At 44.5% G+C, this 22,470-nt stretch overlaps 1 long non-coding RNA gene across 1 annotated transcript in view; it reads right to left on the reverse strand.

Moving 5' to 3' along the window:
* LOC122463584 overlaps nucleotides 1-22,470 on the reverse strand; it is a 98,714-nt gene that overhangs the window by 61,725 nt on the left and 14,519 nt on the right. Inside the window, exon 2 of the long non-coding RNA XR_006287068.1 lies at nucleotides 4,132-4,236. This is a non-coding gene — a long non-coding RNA (uncharacterized LOC122463584). The remainder of the gene's footprint in view (nucleotides 1-4,131; nucleotides 4,237-22,470) is intronic.

The following is a 22,470-nucleotide window of genomic DNA, read 5'->3' on the forward strand; positions in this document are numbered from 1 at the left end:
AGAAAGAAATAAAGATCGTGGACAAGAAAATTCTTCATTTCTTTGCTGTTTGGGCTCTCACGGGGCTGGAGCTAGGAAACAAAAGCAGAGACGCCAGGGTCAAGGCATTCAGTGTGGACAGATTTCTACATCTTTGTCCCTTTTGGAACCATAGTCTGTAACTCATTTGCATATATATGTTGCCTGCTTTAATCTGTAAAATAACTCATTTATTTTTCCTAGTTATAAATCCTCAGTTAGTTTATTACAGAACTGGCCACAAGTGTTGTTTCTGATGTGAGAGCTAAGGTTCAAATTGACCTGGGGTAAGTGAGAGGTCTCTTTGGACTGGGAGCAATGTGAATGTTCTGTGATCTTTGGTGTAGGAGACATTTATCCCTAAATCAAGCTTGTCGGGATGGCAAGATAGACTAGAGTGCCCAAGGTGACTGACTGTGACTCTATGGTAAGATTGTTACAGTGCTTCAGGGATTCACATTTGGTACTGGGTTGGTGAAATCTAATTATTGATCGTAACATCGGCCTGGAGCGTCTGCCCTGCTTTCTGATAGTCTGCCCTGAGGTTGGCAGTCATGGTCATGAACCACTCTAGACAGCGTGTTCTGTGTTTGTTCAGCACATGGGGGTCCTGGCCCATGACAATGGCTCCGAGGCACCATGACAATACAAATAATAAATAATAATGAGTCCTCCTCATCAGGTTTGTTATTAAGCTTAATTAATATGCATAAAGCACTTTGTGATCTTGGCATCAAAGGTGCTGTAAAAGTGCAAATTATTATATTTTTAAAGATGCACCTATTGAACGATGTCCCTAAATAAAAAGAGCCAGATTAAGCTAAGAATGGGACAGTTCCATACAGTCTACTCATACCTGGGCCTGGTTGCATCTGCAGTCAGAAGAAGAGGTGCAGACATGGAGGGATTATGTTTCATCGCCCCAGGAACGAACGCTCGGCATGCTCAAGATTCATCCATTGCAAAGTGCAAAGCAAACCCTGCTCACGATGATCCAAGGATCAATGGGAAAGATAACTTGGACCAGCTGCAACCCTCCCAGGCTTGGGTTGCTATGGTGAGCTAAACCCAGAGATCCTAGACACGTGTGATTTTGATCACAAACCTTGCGCTGAGCATTGCAATTATGATTGATTCATAACCTCCAGGGTTACAGCACTTCTTCTCACAGCAAGACTGCCTTTGTAAGCAGCCAGCAGTGTGAGCTCCCATTTTTCCCCCACACGATTTTTATCATGTATTTATTTCTTGGCATCTAACAAGTCTCCAGTCTGACAGTGGGCCGTTATTCTGTTATTTCTATAGCGCCACAGGTTTGCTAATGTACTTTGAAAATAAATAAGAGGACTGGCTATGAATTCTTCAGCCCTTAGGAAACTCCAACTGGTACAGAGCGTCTCCTCAGCTACGCAGGTACCAGCAGCATATTCCACCTGTCCTGTTCAAATCAAGTTCAAGGCACTCCATGGCCTGGCTCCATGGTATCTAAAAGACCACCTAAAGTGCCGAGATTTGGGGGATCTGTTACTGTATCACCAGCACTCCCTTTTAAAAAGAAAGCATTTGGGGAATAAATATTCTTCTGCCTCCCTCTCCCTCAAACTGACTTTTAGAAATCCCCAATGCTCCAGCCCCATACACACAGAGCCCAAGACCAAATTGCTTTGTAGTTCCTGTGTCAGCCATATGATGCATTAGTCATCTTATGCCAAACAGGTGGAGAATTGCCAGGACTCCAGGGGGTGATTTGCCACAACTGAGTTTCCATATATACATTCTGTAGGCAAAGTTTCTTTACTCAAGGGCTTTTCCCATCCATTCTCCACAACTGGTGCAAATGTTCACTACAGCCCAGAGCTGCCAGAACAGACTAGCGATAAGAAAACGTTAGCCACCCACTGTCTTCTTTTTCTTAGTCCAAATCAACTAAAAGCTTCATAAACACAGAGGACATTTAAGGCATGTGTTAGGAGAGCCGTACACCAGCAGGATACCTTTGGAGCTGTAGGATAGAAGATCCATGCAACCCGGTACCTCATCTAGAGTGCACACACTGGAATACCTTTGGCAGTGACACCTGTTGAGTAGTGAAATGCAAGACAGCTGCTGGGACATGAAGACACAAAGGAAAAGTGACAAGATGCATTCGAGCATCAGTTCTGATTTCAATCTAAGCTTGCGGAAGACCCTAGTAGTCAGCTTGCCTCACATCTTTCTGCTAGGTGAGAGAAGTTCATATCCCATCTGGAAGTTGCCTCTAAACCTCTTTTGTGCACTATGGAGGGGGTCAGAGCAAATGGACATGATGGTCCCTTATGGCCTTGAAATCCAGGAATCTTTTCCTTTTGGTTTCTCTAAGTTCTTCTTGTGGCCAAGTTTCTGTTGCATGGACTGTAGCAGGCTAAACTGGCACCTACTAAAGGAGAAAGCAAGAGCCTTCTGCAAAAGACCATAGGCCAGATTCTTGGCTGCATTACACTGGTTTTAAACCATTTTTACTCCACTGAAATCAATGGTGTAATGAGCCCAACAATCATCTCAAGGAAATACCCTTCACAGTTTGCCCAGTCACAGCCAGTGTAATTTTTACATTATTACTTAATGCTTATAATCAAACAAACACACACCATCCTGAAGTCCCAGTCATAGTCCTACTGCTGTCTTCCCAGGCTCTGATTCTTTAGTCTGAGCACCGGCGGCTTCCTTCTGGCAATAACTAAAGTACTTGTCTGTTAGCAGTAGCGCTTTCATCTCCTCTGTAGATTCCTGCCACGTGAAGCAGTTTAACAAGGAAGCAAAATTTGCAATATTTCCAGATGCAGGAATATAGGAGTAAAGTGCTGCTCTCCAGTCTCATGAGTGTTGGGAAAAAGAAAAGGAGGACTTGTGGCACCTTAGAGACTAACCAATTTATTTGAGCATAAGCTTTCGTGAGCTACAGATGAAGTGAACTGTAGCTCACGAAAGCTTTATGCTCAAATAAATTGGTTAGTCTCTAAGGTGCCACAAGTACTCCTTTTCTTTTTGCGAATACAGACTAACACGGCTGCTACTCTGAAATGAGCGTTGGGGAATCAAATCAGGTTTGAATTCTCACACACGTTGCTCTGTAAATTCTCTTCATGGGCCATGGCGAAAGCCATAGCATACAGTCAGAAATCCACACAGAACACTCAGTCTCCTGCATCTCCTTTGTTGTTCCAATTTTGTGCTAGTGAAAGGTGCTGGATTAACAGCTCTCTACACTGAAGCCCTCTATTCATCCAGCAAAGGATAGCAATAGTGCAAGCTTCTCTTCCTGTCAGCCGACGTTTGTCAGTGCGCCTTGACCCTAACATACAACTACCACCTCTAGGGATACAGCTATTCAGTAGCTGGGTTGTGTGTCAGGGGCACTGCCACATTCCCCGTTATTTCCAGCAGTGATGGTATTTTTGTTATGTGGACACCAGGAAACACCATAAACCACCAAATACACAACAGACAGTCACCACCGTTGCCCTGGGAAGAATTCGATCAGGCGATCTAATCGTGAAAAGATACCTCTCCCATTTCTATCCAGCTCATTCGTCCTTGACAGTGAGGAAACTCTTGCCACTTACCATGACCAGAGACACAACAGTGGATTATACTCCGTGGATTAGATCCTCAGCTGGTGTAGATCTCTGACTTCAAATGAGCTACAGTGATTGACACTAGCTGATAATCTGGCCCAACTTCTCCACAAATATGAAGGCAGGCTCCTGATCTAGTAAAGTCTAGAAATAGTATGTTAGGTACTGAAAACGTGTACACTACTGCACAGCAATCTGAAATATTTATATCGCCTCGAAATTCTCCTGTTCTGCACGGCAAGCTCCTCTGTGTTGCACAGTATAACAAAGTACATTTAGTATATTCTAACCTCCTTATTGTATACTATAAGCATGGATGTACTGTATGGTTCACGAACACCCCCCTTCCACATACACACACCCCTTTACTGACATGCACGCAATATATTATTGTAGGGAATGAATCATCAGTCGCTTGTCACTTCAATCCAGCTCAAGTGCTGGAATTTATCAGCCAGAAATGGGGGTGTTCAGTCTGAGCTCTCATCTTGAAACTTACCCTCCTAGTACACAGTCCTGTTCAAATTCTGCCTGTCTCCTGGGCCTTCCAGGAAAAGCAATTGCTAACACCAGCGCCGTGGTGTCTGTTGAGAACTTGACAATGCTGCAAAAAAAAATAAAGTTGAGTTTTCGTCTCAAAAATAAATTCTGTATAATCAAAATAATTTTTAAAACCATCAACTGACAGCTTAAAATGTTCTCTTTGCAGCCATCTATCAACATGAAGGTTTGTTATTCCAGAGGAAACAGCAACAAAATGTGTGTAGCGTCGAATGTGTCTACTGCACACCCCAAGCCTTTGCCCCCAGTGAAAAAGGTGGGGGCAGGCGGAGGGGTTGTTTTTTTCCATTTTGAAATGCTGTCATAGTTGAATGCCACTTTCTTAATATTACGCCATCATCGCAGTTGGGTCGACAATTTCTTTGGGATTTGCAGTCAGACTGGAAACAAAAAAACAGCCCTGCACTGTTTTGTATTTCCAGCTCTAACTGGAGAGCCCAGGTCTGCCCTTGGGAGTTGATGTTCTATTACAAAATGCGTCTGTTTGACTGCTTTATTTATACATTATAAAGATGCAAAGAAAATAGCCTAACAGAGCTCAACACCTGGGGTTGAGCTGATGTGACGTAAAAACAGCCCATTTTTAAAAAGGAGCTGGCAGTTTGGAAAGCAGATTTTGCTTATATTATGGACATTTATGAAATGCTCGAGGTCATTCAGCTTTTGACCTCATGCTTTAGGCTGGGCTATAATCCCTTAGTATGTTCCGCCCTTCAAGCCTTATATTCCTACCTGAGGCTGGGCTGTGACTGCTCATCAGTCCTAATTGCTTAACCATTTCCTGCCATGCAGGTGTGAAATGATCCACACACAGAGATGGTCAGCAGGGTTTGAACCTGGGACCATCAGCCCAGATCTCAACCCCTTGTGCTTAAGGTGAAACTCCTATAACTGTTTGCAATAGTAGGTTTTTATGCCACTACCTTTGGATACCACACTGGAAAGGACTACCAGTGCAATGGCACTCAGGTAGCAACGGGTGGGATTTGCCACATGGCAAGGATCTACCTCTCTTGCTGTACCATTCTCTCTCTCTCCCCCCAGTCTTTTGGCTCCTATTTAAATGATCTACTTGTTTGATTTGCAACCAAAGAGAGCATGCATTTTATGGCAAGATGAATCCTAGTTAGGTCCTGATTGCTGGGCTAGATTTTTCAGCACAAATGAAAAATCCTGCCTCTCTGAATGCTCTGCTGTCTTCAGCACCCAAATGAGACTCCTTGGGATGAGGGTGGATTTATCCTGGTGAATGCTGGGGTGTTTCCTTCTTTACGTTTAATGTGTGTCTAACCATTACTGTAATAGCTGCTTCCACCCTCCACCCTGCCCCGCCCCACCTGAGTGCATTGCCCATGGCTGACTTCGAGATGTTTCACCAGTCGACAGAAAGAGGTTGATAGCATCAGTGGGACTTCACAGTCAGGAAGTTTTCCAAGTAAGTTTTCTGTCCCACCACTCCTGGCAACAGCATCAACACGGATCTCTAGTCACAAAGGCAGCAGTCCAACCCTAATGCATGTTTGGAAAGTGATGGGCAATGTTTGTGCAGTTCTTGTTATTCCCAAACCCACCAGGAGACACGTATTTGGGCAAATCTATTGGTGAAGAAGAGGGTACAAAACCTGTGCTGAAATGACAGTTAGGGTTGCTGCGCTCCGAGGCAAGAAGACTGCAGGCATGGGAGCATATCCCTATACAGGCAGGGTCAGATTGAGGTTTACATGCTACAGGCCCATGTCTAGAGTCTGAGCTACTGGAGTCATGTGATTACATCAGAATGTAAGTTTTCATTTTTAGAAAAATAGGAAGTTTCTAACTTTCATGGTTGTGAAGAAAAGCTTTAAAATATGACTGCGGAATAATAAATAAAATGATGCCTCTGCCAGTCTGCAGACAGCCTGAAAAAAAAAAAAAAAAAAAAAGAGCCCTGAGAGGTATGAACTGCCCCATTCACCTCAATGCGGTGTTAACTCCAATCCCACTGCTCCTGTGGAGGGAGGAGGCGTCTGCCACCACCACCCCAGCAGGAGGCTGTGCGCATTGCAGGAGGAGAGAGTGCACCTGGCCCAGTTCATGCATCCAAATAGATACAGCTTGGCTTTCACCCCAGCCTCACCAGGGAAGAGGTGGCCCATGATGCTGCCTTTGCTTCTCTTAGAGGGGAGGGTTCCCCCCTGCCATCACCACTCTAAATGCAATGGGAGCCACAGAGGATCTCATGTCACAATGTGCCTGGAACATCACAGCACCTTAACCTAGCCTTGCATGTACAATCAAATCCACAGCCCTTTAAAAGTCACTGGAAAGTATCCCACTGACTCCAGTGGATTTTGGATCAAGCCCACAGAGCTCATTTGGCTTAACTAAAGCTGTCCATCCACTTCTGCAATTCCTGTGGAATAAGGGAATGCACAGCACACCCCATTCAAAGCAGGACACTGTTGCTCTGTTTGGAGGATGTATAATGCTGTATGTGAGCCACTAAGTCACTGCTGTTGTTCCCTGGGCCCATTCCTGATGCAATCCTGTTGGTCCTGTGATGCCCATGGGAGAACATTACACTGTTTGCTGGGGGAGAGTAAATGAGCTAATTTACTTCAAGTGAGTTCTTAGATGGGGTAGCACCCATTTCATCTGCGTTACAGCTACTGCCTCCTCCCCATTAAGAGGCCATGAATGGTCATATTTGAATCCCGGAGCTGAGACAGTTGCCAAGGGAGACTCAAAAATCCGAGACAGGAACTTGTTATTTCATTTGAAAAACTTGAAATTTCACTAGCACCTAAACTTAAATCTGACCCAAAGAGCGTGAAGGAGTGGGTGGAGATGTTAGGAAATGAAGTAGAAACAGATAAGGGTTTAGCACAAACTTTTAGAAAAAGACTTACAGCAGTTATGGCCATTTACAGAAGAGAGAGGGCCTAGAGGTTGACAGCTTAACATTTGGGTCCTTAGATTGTTAGCTCTTCAGGTCAAAGGACCCTATCTCCTTGTATAGCACCTAGCACAATGGGATGTGATTGGGGTCTCTGGACTTTAACATAATAGTGAGAAGCCATTATTTAAAAATATTGGAATAGGAATAAGGGAAACCTGGATGAATGATTTTAGGTCATTAGAGTTGGGCCAACGCTTTGAATTTTATGAAAAGTCTGTAATGTGAACTGTCAGTCATGCATATAGGGTTCACATTTGGTTTAAAATTAAAAAGAATAGGCAGTTTCATGGACAGTTGGAGAAATTAACAATTTTATATGAAGAGAAACAGATTACGCTTTTTAAACCACCCATATTTCCTCCCCCACACAAATGCAGACTCTTAGGCTTGGTCTACACTTAAAAGTTAGGTCTATATAGAACATAAGAATGGCCATACTGGGTCAGACCAAAGGTCCATCTAGCTCAGTATCCTGTCTTCCAACAGTGGCCAATGCCAGATGCTTCAGAGGGAATAAACAGAACAGGTAATCACCAAGTGTTCCATCCCCTGTCACCTATTCCTAGCTTCTGGCAAACAGGGGTTAGGTCACGTGGAATGATGGGATAAAGTGGAGAGGTGACTTCAGTGAGTACAAAAGTCCATATGCTCTGACTGCCTAATAATATCTACCAGTCAGTACATGGATTTGTATGTTGTGGTATTGAAAAATGGCGATATCAGTTATGTAAAGACACACACACACCCACACACACGCACACCCTCACCCTCACCGCCTTTGGTCAGTTAAATTGAAAAGAATAAAAGCTTGGAAATGTGTGGTCAAAAACGGTAACACATCTGAGATCTGATTTGCTGAGAATTCTGTTTTAGCAATCATTAACCCCTCAGTTTAAAATCTGCCTAGAAAATCTTGCCCTTGATAGTAGAAGAGTGTGGTACTAGACCAGGTGCTGGCTGGACTGTGTTCCCTTATTAAATTGGAATCATTGATGCTGGCTACAATTTCAGTATCTCTTTAGAATAGCAAACTGTCACCCTACTGCAGAAGAAAAGCAAAATCATGTTGGGCCACATGAAAGAAATTAGTGGTGGTGTCACATTCTATTTTCTCAACATCCCTTAATACATTTGATGTTCTAATATTAGTTTGGCCAGGAAAACGTGTGCAAATGTTCTGTGTATGCTTTTGCAAGGGTAAGGAACTCCTGCTACAGAGAAGCAGCTTCTGTGCTATGTCAATGGAAGAATGCTTCCATCAACAGAGATAACATTGTCCAGGGAGGTGGAAAAGCCCCTTCTGTCGGTGCAGGCTGCACGTACGCTTCGGGGTTATGCCCGCACAGCTACACCAACAGAGCTATGCCGATATAGCCTCCATAGCGTAGACACAACCTCAGATGCTTGGGGAGGGCAACTAAAAGCAATGAACAAAAATACCAGATTTCCAAGAGCGGGTGCAGATCAGGCATGATTGATGGTGCATTTGGATGAGGAGTCCGAAATAACAGAACTCCTGCCCACCGTGAGACATCTATGGAGACAAGGGTGAAGCCCAAATGGATGGGAACATCAATCTATAGATTCCAAAATTCAAAAGGCCAGAAGGGACCATTATGCTCATCTAGTCCGACTCCCGAATAACATAGGCCATTGAACCTCCTCACAATAATTCCTAAAGCAGAGCTTTTAGAAAAACGTCCAGTCTTGATTTAAAAATGCTCAGTGACGGAAAATCCACCACAGCCATTGGTAAATTGTTCCAATGATTAATTATTCTCATTGTTAGAAATTGATGCCTTACTTCCAGTCTGAATTTGTCTAGCTTCAACTCCCAGCCACTGGATCACGTTAGACCTTTCACTACTAGACTGAGGAGACCATTATTAAATATTTGTTCCCCATGTAGGTACCTATAGATTGTGATCAAGTCACCCCTTAACCTTTGCTTTGTTAAACTAGATTGATAGACTCACAGAGCTCCATCTCTCTAAAGCAGGTTTTCTAATCCTTTGATCATTCTTGGGGCTCTTTTCTGCCTCCCTTCCAATTTATCAACATCTTTCTTGAATTGTTGACACCAGAGCAAGACACAGTATTTCAGCAGCATTCACACCAGAGCTAAATATAGAGGTAAAATAACCTCTCTTCTCCTGCTCGAAATTCTCTGGGTTGTTTATCCAAGGATTGCATTAGCCCTCTTGGCCACAGGATCAAGGTGAAAGGTCATATTTAGCTGATTATCCACCCCTACCCCCAAATCCTTTTCAGAATCACAGCTTCCCAGGATAGAGTGCCCCATCCCATAAGTGCAACCAGCATTCTGTGTTCCAAATGCATACATTTACATTTAGCTGTATTAAAACACACATTGTTTGTTTTTGCCCAGTTTACCAAGCAATCCAGATTGTTTTGTATCAGTGACCTGTCCTCTCCATTATTCACCACTCCCCCAATCTGTGTATCATATGAAAACTTTATCAATGATGATTTTATGTTTTCTTCCAGGTCATTGACAAACATTTTACATAGCGTAGTGCCAAAAACCAATCCCTGCAGGACTAGAAACACACCCACTCAGTGATGATTCCTCACTGATAGTTTTTAATCCATTTAATGTGTTCCATGTTGATTTTATACTGTTCTAGATTTTTAATCAAAATGTCATTTGATACCCCATTTTACCGAAGTCCAAGTGTATTATATCAACACTATTACCTACATCAACCAGACTTGTAATCTCATTAGGGGAAATGTAGAGATCCAAAGGGAACGAGAAGGTTCTTAGGAGAGAGACCAAAGCTTATACATTCACTGCTCATGAGAGAGACAATTGCAAGGGCTGGCTTGTGACTTTGATAACACACAGGGGAATGAGAACTCCCTGTATGACCCTTTGTGTGCTACCCAGACCTTGGAAGCAGGCATGTCGGAATGAGCCGGTGTCGTAGGACCACTTACCACATCCCCAGAATGCTCTGGTGAGGAATGGGTGGTGCCTGGGCTCTACCCCTTCTATTCACTCGCCAGGACAGGGCAGCCGGTGTGAGGAGTGTTGTGATTTGCTGCTGGTATAAGCCATTAGCCCTCCCCGGAGCAAGGAGGAAGCAGGAGAGGAATTTTACGTTAGGGTGGTGTCCGAGTCACAGCACTTCCCCACAGCTACTTCTGGAGTGATGCAATTATGCACTGCCTCTGGCTCTAAAGGCACAATCCAGCCCCAAATTCCAGGTATCTGTTTGCCTGACCCACGTCCCATTTCTCTTCCCATTCGCCTGTGCTCTCTGCATTCATGTGAGCTTTAAGGATGAGCAGCCCATGCGGAAGGGTCCAGGGTGAGAGACTAAGATAAATGGACTTTCCTGATCACGATATGTTAGGACCTGGAGTCTGGAGGTTTTAAACCTTGCACCGAAGGCAACAAAATGACGAACGTACTGTAATATGTTCCGTTTTGTCCCATTTCCCCCAGTTGATTTCCTCTGGCCATGAACACTCTGCTTCAGGAGTGTCGTTAATTACAGACCGCTTGGTTTGTAAAACCCGCCCAGGGCGTCTGCCAGCTGCCATGGTGCAAAAAGGTGTTGTCTCTGAAATAACAGGTCTACTCCTATCACGAGTGCTAAGCACAGGAAAGGGGATTGCCTCTCTTTCCTGTCAGGGGTGAAGTGGAGGGACTAAGTAACAGTGCCGTGAGCATGACATGGTTCTCTTTAGGCCACTTAGAGCGGCTCAGATTGATCGACTGCCTCACATGCAGCTGCTAATTGGAATCAGCACAGCCTCGGTTAACTCCGTTTGCTCAGAGATGCTGACATAATGGGGTTAACGGGAAGGAGGGACTAGACGGAGTCTGGGAAGCGTCAGAACTTCCGTAGTGATCTCCTCCTGCCCACGCTGACACCCCCCTCACTGCCAGTCACCAGCCACTCAAGTGTGTGCCCAGTGTCCTGGGCAGGGTTGTAATGCTCCAGCTACCCTGCTATTGTTACTGGAGCTAGCTTTGATCTAGCTGGATCAGAGCTAGCTCGGGTCTGTCCACACAAGCTGCAATCACACCTCCAACTGCAGTGTAGAGAGACCCTTAGAAGGAGGCGAGGCTCATTTCTGAGGGCTTGTCTACACTTCAAATGCTGCAGCGGCACAGCTGTGATGGTGTACCGCTTCCGTGTAGACGCTACCTATGCCACTGGGAGGTGTTCTCCTGTAGGCGTAGGTAATCCACCCCCACCCCCGACAGGCGGTAGCGAAGAATTCTTCCACTGACCTTGTGCCGTCCACATGGGGACTTAGGTCAGCTTAACAACGCTGCTCAGGGAGTGTGAATTTTTCACACTCCTGAGCAATGTAGTTATGCCAATCTAATTTTTTGGTGTAGACCACGCCCCAGCCCATCAGTAACGCCCCTGTGGCTCAGACAGCTCAGGTCATTCCCTTCACCCAGCTTTTTCCTCTCACTTTCCCAACTGCACAGATACAAGGGGTCTTTCCCTGGCCACATTTTCACCTTTAGTCCATTCCTGCATCCACAACCATCCTAAGAAGCTGCATTTGTCTTTATTATTTTTGTTGTCTCTAAAGTTACTGGGGGGTTCCCCAGGGGTCCTGTGCATGCTAATGAAGTCATGGGGCCGTTAACAGAAAGTAAATGCTGGGGAGGGAAGATAGAGAGACTTTTGAATGATCTTCCCAGCCACCAGAGTTCCATGTCTCTGCTTCCTTGAAGGTTCCTCACTTTTATGTATGGTCAGGGCTGGCGAGATGGGGGGCAAAGGAGAATGAGCTCAGGGCCCCCCAAAATATCTGAAATAGGGTGAAGTGGGAGGGGGTGGGGTCCCAGTGAACGTGACATAACAGGCCCCCAAATTTCTCTAGACAGGCCTGCACGAGAAGGCCCTTCTTGTATCTCCTAACCCATGAGTAACTCATTTGTCATCTAACACTGTCTGAAGAGAGCCATAACCCCCTCAGCTACTGAACACATCACATCTATTAACGGTTTGGCCTCACAAGCCTCCATGAGGTAGAGAAATATTTTACAGGTGGGAAGACTGAGGCACAGAGAAATTAAAGGCCTGATTTTTTTTTAAAGTTATTTTGGTGCCTCACAATGCAGATAGGCACCTAATGGAATTTAGAAGAGTGCTAGGCCAATGGGAATGCCTACATATCTTTACAAATATGGCCCCAAACAACTTTCCCATAGTCACCTCAGAAATCTAGACCAGAGCCAAGAATTGAACATAGATCATCTGGATCCTAGTACAATATCGTAACCACAAGACTCCTTCATCACTGGTTTGCATGTGTCATGGTCTCTAGAGCTACAGGATTAAAGTGTAAACCTATATAGCACTCCAGACCAATCATGAGTGCTAAGTGAAGTTGAGCCGATTGTCTCAGTCTAGCCAAGTCTGCTGTGGAAACCATAGCGTAGGGAGGGGTTCCTTTCCATTCCTTCTTGCCAGCAGCCTGGTTTACAGAAACCCCACAATGTGCCCATGTAGAAAGCACAGCTTCTTCGGGGCTCATTGCTGCCTTTCATCCATAACAAAGCTTGTGTGAGATGTTTAGAGGGAGGCGCAAGGGGCCAGATCCTTAGTAGGTGTAAATTGATGTCGCTCCAGCAAAAGGAAGGAGCTCTGGCAATTCACAGCAGCTGAGAATCTGGCCTCAGTGTCTTCTGGAGATGTGCAGACATGGGATCACATTGTAAGTGCCTGCACCCTAGCTGCTATATAGCTGTAATTATTCTTTATGTTAGTAGAAGTCTCCTGGCCCCCCTGAGCTGCACTGATATGGATTTGGCTTTAAAACAAAGTATTAAAAAAAAAAAACCAGAGGTGAAATAGCATCTCCTCTTCTGTAGCTGTATATAATGGTCCATTAAATACAAACTCACAGCTGGGTTAGTTTTAATCATGCCAACCTGTGCTAGACTAGAAGGGCTGAGGAACAAAACAGGACATCTGGTTTCTCTTTTACAAGGCTGCAAACACCCAGTTACTCGGCACGCATTGTCAAAAGCATTTTATGTGATAAATATTTGCAATATAAAACCACAGCTCGAGACCTTAATTTGCTTTATCACCAAAGCCAGGGGATTGACACGTTTAATAAAATCTACTTAAGCCCAATGACCTTTACGTGGCTAACGAGACATTCTCTATTAGGTGGTGCCTAACAGACAACTGGAGACCTTCATTTGTCCCCAGAACACTTACAGCCTAGGACAGTAAGTCCCCAGACTGCCTGGGCCTATGACTATCACATCTTTTCTGGAAGAGCTCCCTCTAAGGGTTAGAAAGGGGTTTGGTCCCCAGGCACATTCCCTTTTTGTTTTCCCTGCTGAGCCTACCAAAACATCAATCTAGGCCAGTTTTAATGATGGAGGACAAGGGCCTAGCATGCAACCAGGCTGAGGGTCCAGCTCTTTTCACAGAGGCCACCGTTCAGTCACTAAATGCAACAGTTTCCACTTGCTGTTTTTCTAGATCAGCTTTGAACTAGTGTGACCTAGCAGGGAAAGGCTGCATCGCACCGTCCCAATCCCCCAAACTACCCAGTCACCCACCCAGCTTTGATTTCTCAGATGCACTTCATGAGTTTCCTGCATACTCTTCAAGTGCCAGGTTATAGGAACGTTGCTGATGAGGCTAATCCTTCTTAATACCGTAGGCTGGATTCTGCCCCCCTCCCATTGCATAGTGCCTTACATCTCACATAGCCTCATTGACTTTAGAGTCTGGGCCTATGGATTTCCTGTAGAGTCTAAATTGATGAATTGCGCGGGACTGCAAGCTGATAGAAGGCTTCTCAACAGAAACTTAGGTGACAGGGATAAAAGAATTAAGAGAAATGGAGAGACTTGCTGACCGTATCACATTGGCAGCGGAGCTGTCTGAGGAAAGATGGACCAAGTAGGATGAACTGATGAAAAACAATGGAAGTAAGGTTGATAACAATAGCTGTTATTGATGTTCAGTATTTGGATTGTGGTAGTGCAACGTTGACAGACCCCGGTCATCAGCGGGCGGGATCGAATCTGGGACCTCTGGAGCTTCGTGCATGAGACTCTACCTCATGAGCTAAAAGCCAGATGACCCTTAGCTAAGGCTGTAGAGCAGACTCATTAATCTCTGTCTTCTCTCTAAGTGGTCTCAGTGCCATTAGATGAGACAGAGGGCATCACACCCAGAAAGCGTGTGGGTTACAGTAGCACTTATGATTCCCCAGTCACAGACCAGGACCCCATTGTGCCAGACACTGTACAAACACAGAACACAGTCCTTAATGTTGGGTTCATTTTGATGGCATAAATGGGCCCAGATTGTCAAAGGGGTTAACATGTCCCGGTCACTGTACAACACTGAAAAGTCCAGCCTGGAATGGGGTACTGAGTACAGAGACCTCAGCCTGCTTAGGCCCATGGCAAAAACTAGAAAGTTCGTGCAAAGTTTAAAAATGTATTCATTAAGTTAGGATACACAAGAGATAGAATCAACAGACATGAGACCTAAAACATTTTGAAATTATGTTAGTTCCACATAACTAGCTCATCAAAACTCATTGAAGTCCCATTAGTGCGCTGAGTGTTACAATGCTACAATACCTTGGATGCTCACAAATATAGGACAGGGTCTCCGGAGCAAATTAGAAGCCCCTCGACCTTTCCCCCAGGAATGTCACCAGAGTCCATTCCCCATCGGATTCCCTCCGAAGTCTCTTTTTAAAAGGCCTCAAAAGAGGGCGGGACAGGCAGAATATTCCACTCTCATTATTTTTTCAACCAAGGACGCCCAGTTTCTGATCTCATTCTCCTCTTGAAGCCAGAATTGATCAACAGACTGGATAAGTTCAAACACAAGTCTATCTCCCTTTTGCAGCTCTCCTCAGCAACATTTGTGACAGGTGATTGGAACAGGTCTAAACTTCCACCCACTTTCCAGCAGTTCAGCTCACAACTGAGGTAGGCCTGAATTATTCATATAACATTGCCCCAAGAAGCTTACAAATCTAAGACAAGAGACAATAGCTGGAGACAGACCTTCATCCAAAAAGGAGCCGAACTTTTTTTTTTTCCCCAAGTTTGAAAAAGTTTAGTGAGAGTAATTTTGAAATTGGTTTTTCATTGCTGCCCACCTGTACGCTTACGGAACCGGAAGCTCTGCACTCAATAAATGTCACATAGAAATAACTTATCATGATGATTTATACAGCATATGTCACAGTTTCCTGTTAATTTTTAACATGAAAAATAGCAGAAAGCTAATTATTAACTATTAGTAGTATTCCTGTAGTGTGTAGGCATCTTTATCATAAACCAGGACACCACTGTGCTAAGCCCCCCACCCCCCAAACATGCACACGGCCTCACACTCTTTTTAAACCGTTATTGGCCTCTACAACAACCCATGGCAGGGAATTCCACAGGCCAACTGTATGTTGTCTGAGAAACTACATCCTAATATTGGGTTTCAGTCTGGTCCTTTCAAAACAGAGCACACATGTTAGAACTGGTCCAAGTTCTGAATTTTGGTCAGAACCAAGAGCTCGCCATTTGTGTATGAAGACACAGGAAGAGGTCTAATAAAGGCAGAAATCTTTGAGGAAAAGGACATTAAGAGAAGGGTTCTGGAGAAGCAGACTGTAAAAAGAAAAGAAATCCCATTAAGTTTCAGTATTTTTAGTATTATAGCAATTTTAAAAAGCAATTGACCATTTGTAAGTTCAAAAACCATTAATCGATCATTTAAAGCAAGAAATACAGTCTAGGTAACATTGCCCCACACACCCTTGCATTGGGCAGAAGGAGATTATTAATTTTCATGACACAAGACAGATAAGTAATAGTTCAAGTCATGTGTGATGAAATCTAATGCTGTGGTATACTTTTTCCCCCATCGATTAGATCCCAGCTTATCGGGTGTGATTTATAGGAATAACTAGGAATGGGAACTTGATGCAGTACTGCAAGGGCCAGTTAAGTTTATGTGCCATACCGGTGTTCAGAGTTAATAGATTTTAAATTACAGTCTATATAGCACTTCTGCTAAGGCATGCTCTTTCCCTCGAGGCACTGAACAGAAGAGGAGGTACCAGAAGGTTAGTGAGCTCAGCTGGTAATCTTCTCCGGGCTTCCATTTGGATTGCTCAGAAATTACCAACTGTGGGAAGGAAAAGGTAGTAGTTTCCTTTGATCATAGAAAAAAAAAAAAAAAGACCAGACCCCCCTCTGGTGTAAACCACTGTTGATTAGTTGAAAACAACGAAGCAATGCTGGTTTACTCCACTGGATGATCTGGCCCAACAATATGAAGTAGGAGAGGTTAATATTCTCTTTCCTTGCTGCAGAGATAAGATAGAGCACCATGTTCTCTGCCTGCCAGGACAACTGGAAAACCTAGATTTGAAAATTCAAGGCAAGCGTATTTTGTGGATCGCTTCATTCCCCTGGACTAGGGCTGCTGCTTCCTTCATGTCTTTCTGCTGTGGTGGGTTTGGTCCGCAAAACACATTCAGGTCCCCTGTTCAGGAGATGGCCGGGGGAATCTGAGGTGTCCTTTCCCTCCCTCCAGTGTGCATACTGCCCAAAGGAAACATTGACATGAGCTCTCTGCCTAAGAACATACATGGGGCGCTCTCAAATCCTGAGGGACTGAAGTCAGAAGGGGGCTGAGGGGACAACAAGCCACTCAAGAAAAGGATTGCTATGATCAAACAATAGGGCGTTATATAGAATTCTTAGCCATGTCTCCAACTGGAGGAAGCAGGGTTCAGCGGTTAAAGCACAGAGCTAGGCCATAGCAGGGTCAAGGCTCTCTTCCTGGCTCTGCCACTGGCTTAGGTGAATCACTTGTCCGCTCTTTGCCTTAGTTTCCCCATACATAAAACAGTAATAATCCTGACCTTCCCGTAGAGGGGAGACTGAAAGTCAACCTATTTATGTCAGAAAATCTGGGATCAGACGGAAGGCACTAGATAAGGGGAAAGTATTGCTATTAAGTGTGACCTAGAGGTGACCACCCTGTGAGTCAGCATATGACCTTTCGAGCAGATCATTGCAGTAAGGTCAGCCTGGCTTAGAAAAGCTTTGTTAATTTTAGTGATCCCATCTGGAGATCAGCAGAGTGGCCTTATATTCCACAGATTAAGCAAGCAGCCACATAGCTAATTTATGGCTTCTTTGTAAGGAGTTAGAAGGGAGGATAGTACCTGGGCAGGATTTCTCTGTACTGTCAAGCAGCACGTTTAAGTCTCTAGTTCTTGGGGCGGGTGGATAAAAACGTATTAATGGGAACGCAGAGGAGGGAAGACCAAAGCCAATGCATCTTCCACTACTATCCTGTAAACGTCTTCCATACGTGTAGCCCCTTTCACCCAGGAAGCTGTGCGCTGGGCACGCAGCATCTCTGAAACACAGCCACCTTTATTATTAATTACTATTATGATGTAATATTTGTATGGCAGTTTGGTGGGTCTACGAGCTCCAGTCAAGGCCCAGGACCCCACTGGGCTAGTGTTGTACCAGCACAGAACAAAAAGATGGTCCCTACCCCCAAAAGAGCTGATAAACCATATGGCAGAGGACCTCAACCAGTTTCACTGAGTTGAAGGCCAGAAGAGATCATTAACTCGTCTAGTCTGACTTTGGAGCAGAGCATTCCACCCACTTACCCCTATACTGAGGGCTTGTCTCCATTACCCGCTGGATCCACAAGCAGCGATTGATCCAGCGGCGGGGGGGCCGATTTATCGCGTCTAGTCTAGACGCGATAAATCAGCTGCCGAACATTCTCCTGTCAACTCTGGTACTCCACCAGGGTGAGTATGCACAGGCAGAGTTGACAGGTGAGTGTCAGCCATCGACTTACCGCAGTGAAGACACCATGGTAAGTATGTTGAACGTAGCTGAAGTTGCATAACTTAGATCACCTCCCCCCCCCCGCCCCCAAGTGTAGACCAGGCCTGAGCCAAATAACTTGTACTTCACTAAATACATCTTCCAGAAAGGCATATTGTCTGATCTGAATACAGCAAGAGATAAAAGAATCTACCACTTCCCTTGGGAATTTGTTCCAATGATTAATCACCCTTGCTGTTAAAAATCTGCACAGAATATTGGTAAAGCCCCCAGCAACCCGCCTCATCAAATAATGTTATTTTAGAAACAAACCTGCCCCCTCTGCACTTTCTGCTCTCAGCACTACAATACTCAGATCCTAGGGTGAGGAGGGCCATAAGCACCTTCAGAAAGACAGCTATGCCCCAAAGGGATTAGAAGAGAAGGGAATCACTTTTCTGGGAATCATTGAAAAGTTACAGGTTCTGCACGCTGCATTTACAGTAAACTTTGAAATGACAGAGTCATGACAGAAGAGCCTGGTATAGGCAATTTGCATTTCCAGGGTAAGAAATATAGAGATGATACCCCAGGGACAATAGAGCACTTTCAGCTTGTTGGATTCATTATTTGAAATATTAGCTGCAGCATGATCTTTGGCTTTTATTTGACACGGAATGGAAAGATTTAGCAGCCTGTGATCATCTGCATTCTCTCCTGATGCGTTAGCACAAAGGCAGCAGTAATGCATTAAACAAACTGTGCTATATAGCACAGGCACAACTGTGCAATAAATAGGAATAACTCATTAGCCAGCACATTCGGGGCTCAGTGAAAGCAGATCTATAACTCATTATACAATATTTTTCAACTCATTGCATCTGAAATTAAATCCTGGCTGCACAGTATTTACCCATATACCCTGCCTTCTTTGGCCAGCCATTCAAAATATATAGAAATGAGAGACTAAAAGATTTTCTACTAAACTGGGGTGGGTTGATTTTGGGGGGAAAAGAGTGGAGGAGTGGTTTGTTGTTCAAAACACTTGTTAAATTTAGAATAGAGAAAGGAGACCAGTAACTCTGCCACTGCCCTTCTGTGTGACCTTGGGCAAATCACTTCTGCTCTGTGCCTCTGTTTCTCCTCCTGCCCTTTGTCGGTCTTGTCTATTTAGACTGCAAGCTCTTCCGTCTTTTACTGTGTGTTTGTGCAGCACCTAGCACGATGGAGCTCTGATTTTGGCTGAGGCCTTCAGGTGCGACTGTAATACAAATAATTAACAACAACAACAGATAAATCTTAAGGGGGACACCCATACTAGCTTTTCACACTCACCTTGCCCTCCTGTAAATGACTACACTCGGTGCAGGGCAAAGGTCAGCCAGGCTCTCTGGATCCAGCTGGCTTCTGCTCCTTGTTCATTCACCCATGCGTAAGTCTGCCCTGTCTTAGGCAAGAGGATGTGCTCCAAATGAGAGCTGCCTTCAGTACCTTTGCTGCATTGTTTAGGCAATGCAAGAGGATTAGTCTGAGAGCTGGCAGGTGCTGTTGCCTCTTTGGGGGGGTCCTTTCTGACAAAGCTCAGGGTCTAGCTCTTCTGCTGCTATGCTGTCCTCCCTGCAGAACCAGGTCCAGACATAAGCCTTTGGGATAAGTATGCTCTTGCAACAGGTCACATGCACGCACTAGAGCATGGAAAAATATGATCTTGTGGTTAGGGCACTGGAGTCAAGGCACTAAGGTTCAATCCATGGCTCTGAGACAGATTACCTGCAGGACTTTGGGCAAGTTACTTAAATCTCACTGGGTTCAGTTTCTCCATTTGTAAAATGGGGATCATACTCCTGCCTTTGTCTGCCTTGCATATTGGAGATTGTACGCTCTCCAGGTCAGGGCCTGGCTCTCCTGGCATCTCTGAAGAGCACCCAGCTGGGGTACTAATCTTTTAACAGCAACAAATGTATATGGTAGGTGTGAATTCTTGCCTACTACAGGTGCTGTTCCCAACCAAAAGGCTAACAGTATCATGGAGATAAATGTAACATCAGCTTTTGTTTATTCTTCCATTTTCTCTCCCTCATTTTCTCTTTGTCCCCATTTTTAGCACAGCTTTTATCTTGATATTTTCTTTGATGCCAGCGCCAGCATTTTCAATTACTTTTGCTTTCCCTCTGTTTTGCTACATGTAGCTATGGAAACAGACAATAAATGTCCATTCAGATACACAATGAAAACGATGTTTAGAAACAAAAGAGAATACTTTTTCATTAGCCCCCCGTCCTCTTTTCCTCTTGTACTTGTTTCTAGGCTCTACCTTTTGTACCTTGTACATATGAATAGATGATTTCTATGAGTGCCAAGCTGGGGATCATGCCAAGAGGTCACTTGGGGACATGCAACAACAAGGACGTTTTTTTATTATGATTATTATTTTTATTTTTGAGGCGGGATATTTTTCCTCCAGGGAAACACTGGAAGTGAAATTCACAGGCGCAGCCTAGAGCAGGCTTAACACTCTTGTGTTAAGTCCCAGAAAGGTCTGCAAACCAAGGCTCTGAGAAAAGGAAACAGGACAGAAATATGAAAAGGCCCCTTCATGAACAGTTTAGAAAGAGTTAATAAATTGAATAATAGATGCTTTAAGAAATGGTTAATTGTTGTTCTAGAATCTGGTGATCTAGCCCATGACCTATAACTGGCTATAATAAGCGCCTGTAACATGCTTATAACAGTTATTCATCATTTATTGAACCTTTAAGAGCCACTTATTAACAGACCCTAAATAGAAAGTATGGCCAACCAGGGGTTCTGGCAAAAACATTATGTTCCAAAAATGGAAGTCCAGCTGCATATGACATGATTAAATGTCACAGGAGCGTCACCTTGCCAGGTGGAAGGGAGAAGATAGGGCGTGGAGATCTGGTACACATCTATATGAAGAATTTCTGAGAAAGGGCCTCAGAAGTAGGGAGCTGCCTACATCAAGGTGCAGAGAGACCCATCAGAGAGAATAAGGCCAGTAAAGCTAAAAGGCTTCTTTGCAGTGGTTGGTTTTACTCTCCACCACAGGGAGCGATGGGGCAAGGGCCCCAGGTTGCTTCTGGCTTTACAGATAGTGAAGTCGAAGTGTTGTCAGAGACATATGTCCTGAAAAAGCAGCAGTCATTTCATCTTCAATGAGAGGAGCAAAAGATTGACATAGCTGAGCTGCTAACATAACCCCTGCCCTCCCATCATGCTTTCTGCTGAAGGAATTTACATCACATCCATCCATCCATCCCCTAGGAGGCAAGGATTTACATATGCAGAGCTCAAATCAGACCTACACAGCCAGAAGCATCCCAGGAGGGGTAACCCATAGCGGAATCCTGGCTGACTTAGCGAGACTCCCTACCTGGGGACTCTTGCAAAGGCAGGGAAGGCCAAGGCCCTACCCTCACCCGATCATTCCCTGTCAGTAGCTAACATCTGCACTGGTGCTAGCAGGAAATAGGGCCCACACTCTCCAGGAAATATACCCAGGCCCTGCTTTAGGAAACACATTGTGGGGGAAAGGGATCCTTGCACATGCCTACAGGGCAGGGCTCAGACTTTACTGTTAAAAGAAAAGCATCTCTTACAGGACCTGAAATATAGAGCCGAGTGAGGGGGTGCCACAAGGCAGATTCATAGGTGCATAAACAGATCATCTAATCGGATCTCCTGCGTAGCACACACCAGAGAACCCCACCCAGTAATTCTTGCACCATGTCCATAACTTCTGTTTGAGCTACAGCATCTCTTTTAACAACAACACCCAGTTTTGTCTTAGACACTCCAAGTGATGGGCAACCTATCACATCCATTGTTCTAACAGTTAATTACAGTCAAATAAAAAAAAAAAATTGTACCTTATCTCTAGTCTGAATTTGTGTTTCGTCAGCTTCAGACCATTGGATCTCCTTGTCTTCCTCCGCTAGACAAAAGAGCTATCTACTACTGGAAATCTTTTTACCCCTGTAGGTACTTTTGGACTGTGATTATGTCACCTCTTACCTTCCTCTTGGATAAACTAAATAGATTGAGTTTCTTAGCTCTAAGGCATGTTTTCTAGACCTCAAATCCTCCTTTTAGCCCTTCTCTGAACCCTCACCAATTTTTCAAAATCCTTTTCAAAACGTGGATATCAGCACTGGACAGAGTATTCCAGTAATGGTCTCACTAATGCCATAGAAAGAAGCAATACCACTTCCCTGCTCCTACTTGATATCCCTTGGCTTATACAGCCAAGGATCACACTCACCCTGTTCGCTAAAGCACCACATTGGGAGCGCATGTTCAGTTGGTTATACACCATACCTACTAAGTCCTTTTCAGTGCCCCTGCATTCCCATCTTGTAAGCATGAATTGCATTTTTGGTTCCTAGATGTATAACCTTGCATTTGGCCATGTTAAAATGCATGTTGTCTAAATGAACCCGTCTCAGCAAGTGATCCAGGTTGCTCTGTATAACTGA

This window comes from Chelonia mydas, chromosome 22 (assembly GCF_015237465.2).
Source record: "Chelonia mydas isolate rCheMyd1 chromosome 22, rCheMyd1.pri.v2, whole genome shotgun sequence".
Lineage (NCBI taxonomy): Eukaryota > Metazoa > Chordata > Testudines > Cheloniidae > Chelonia > Chelonia mydas.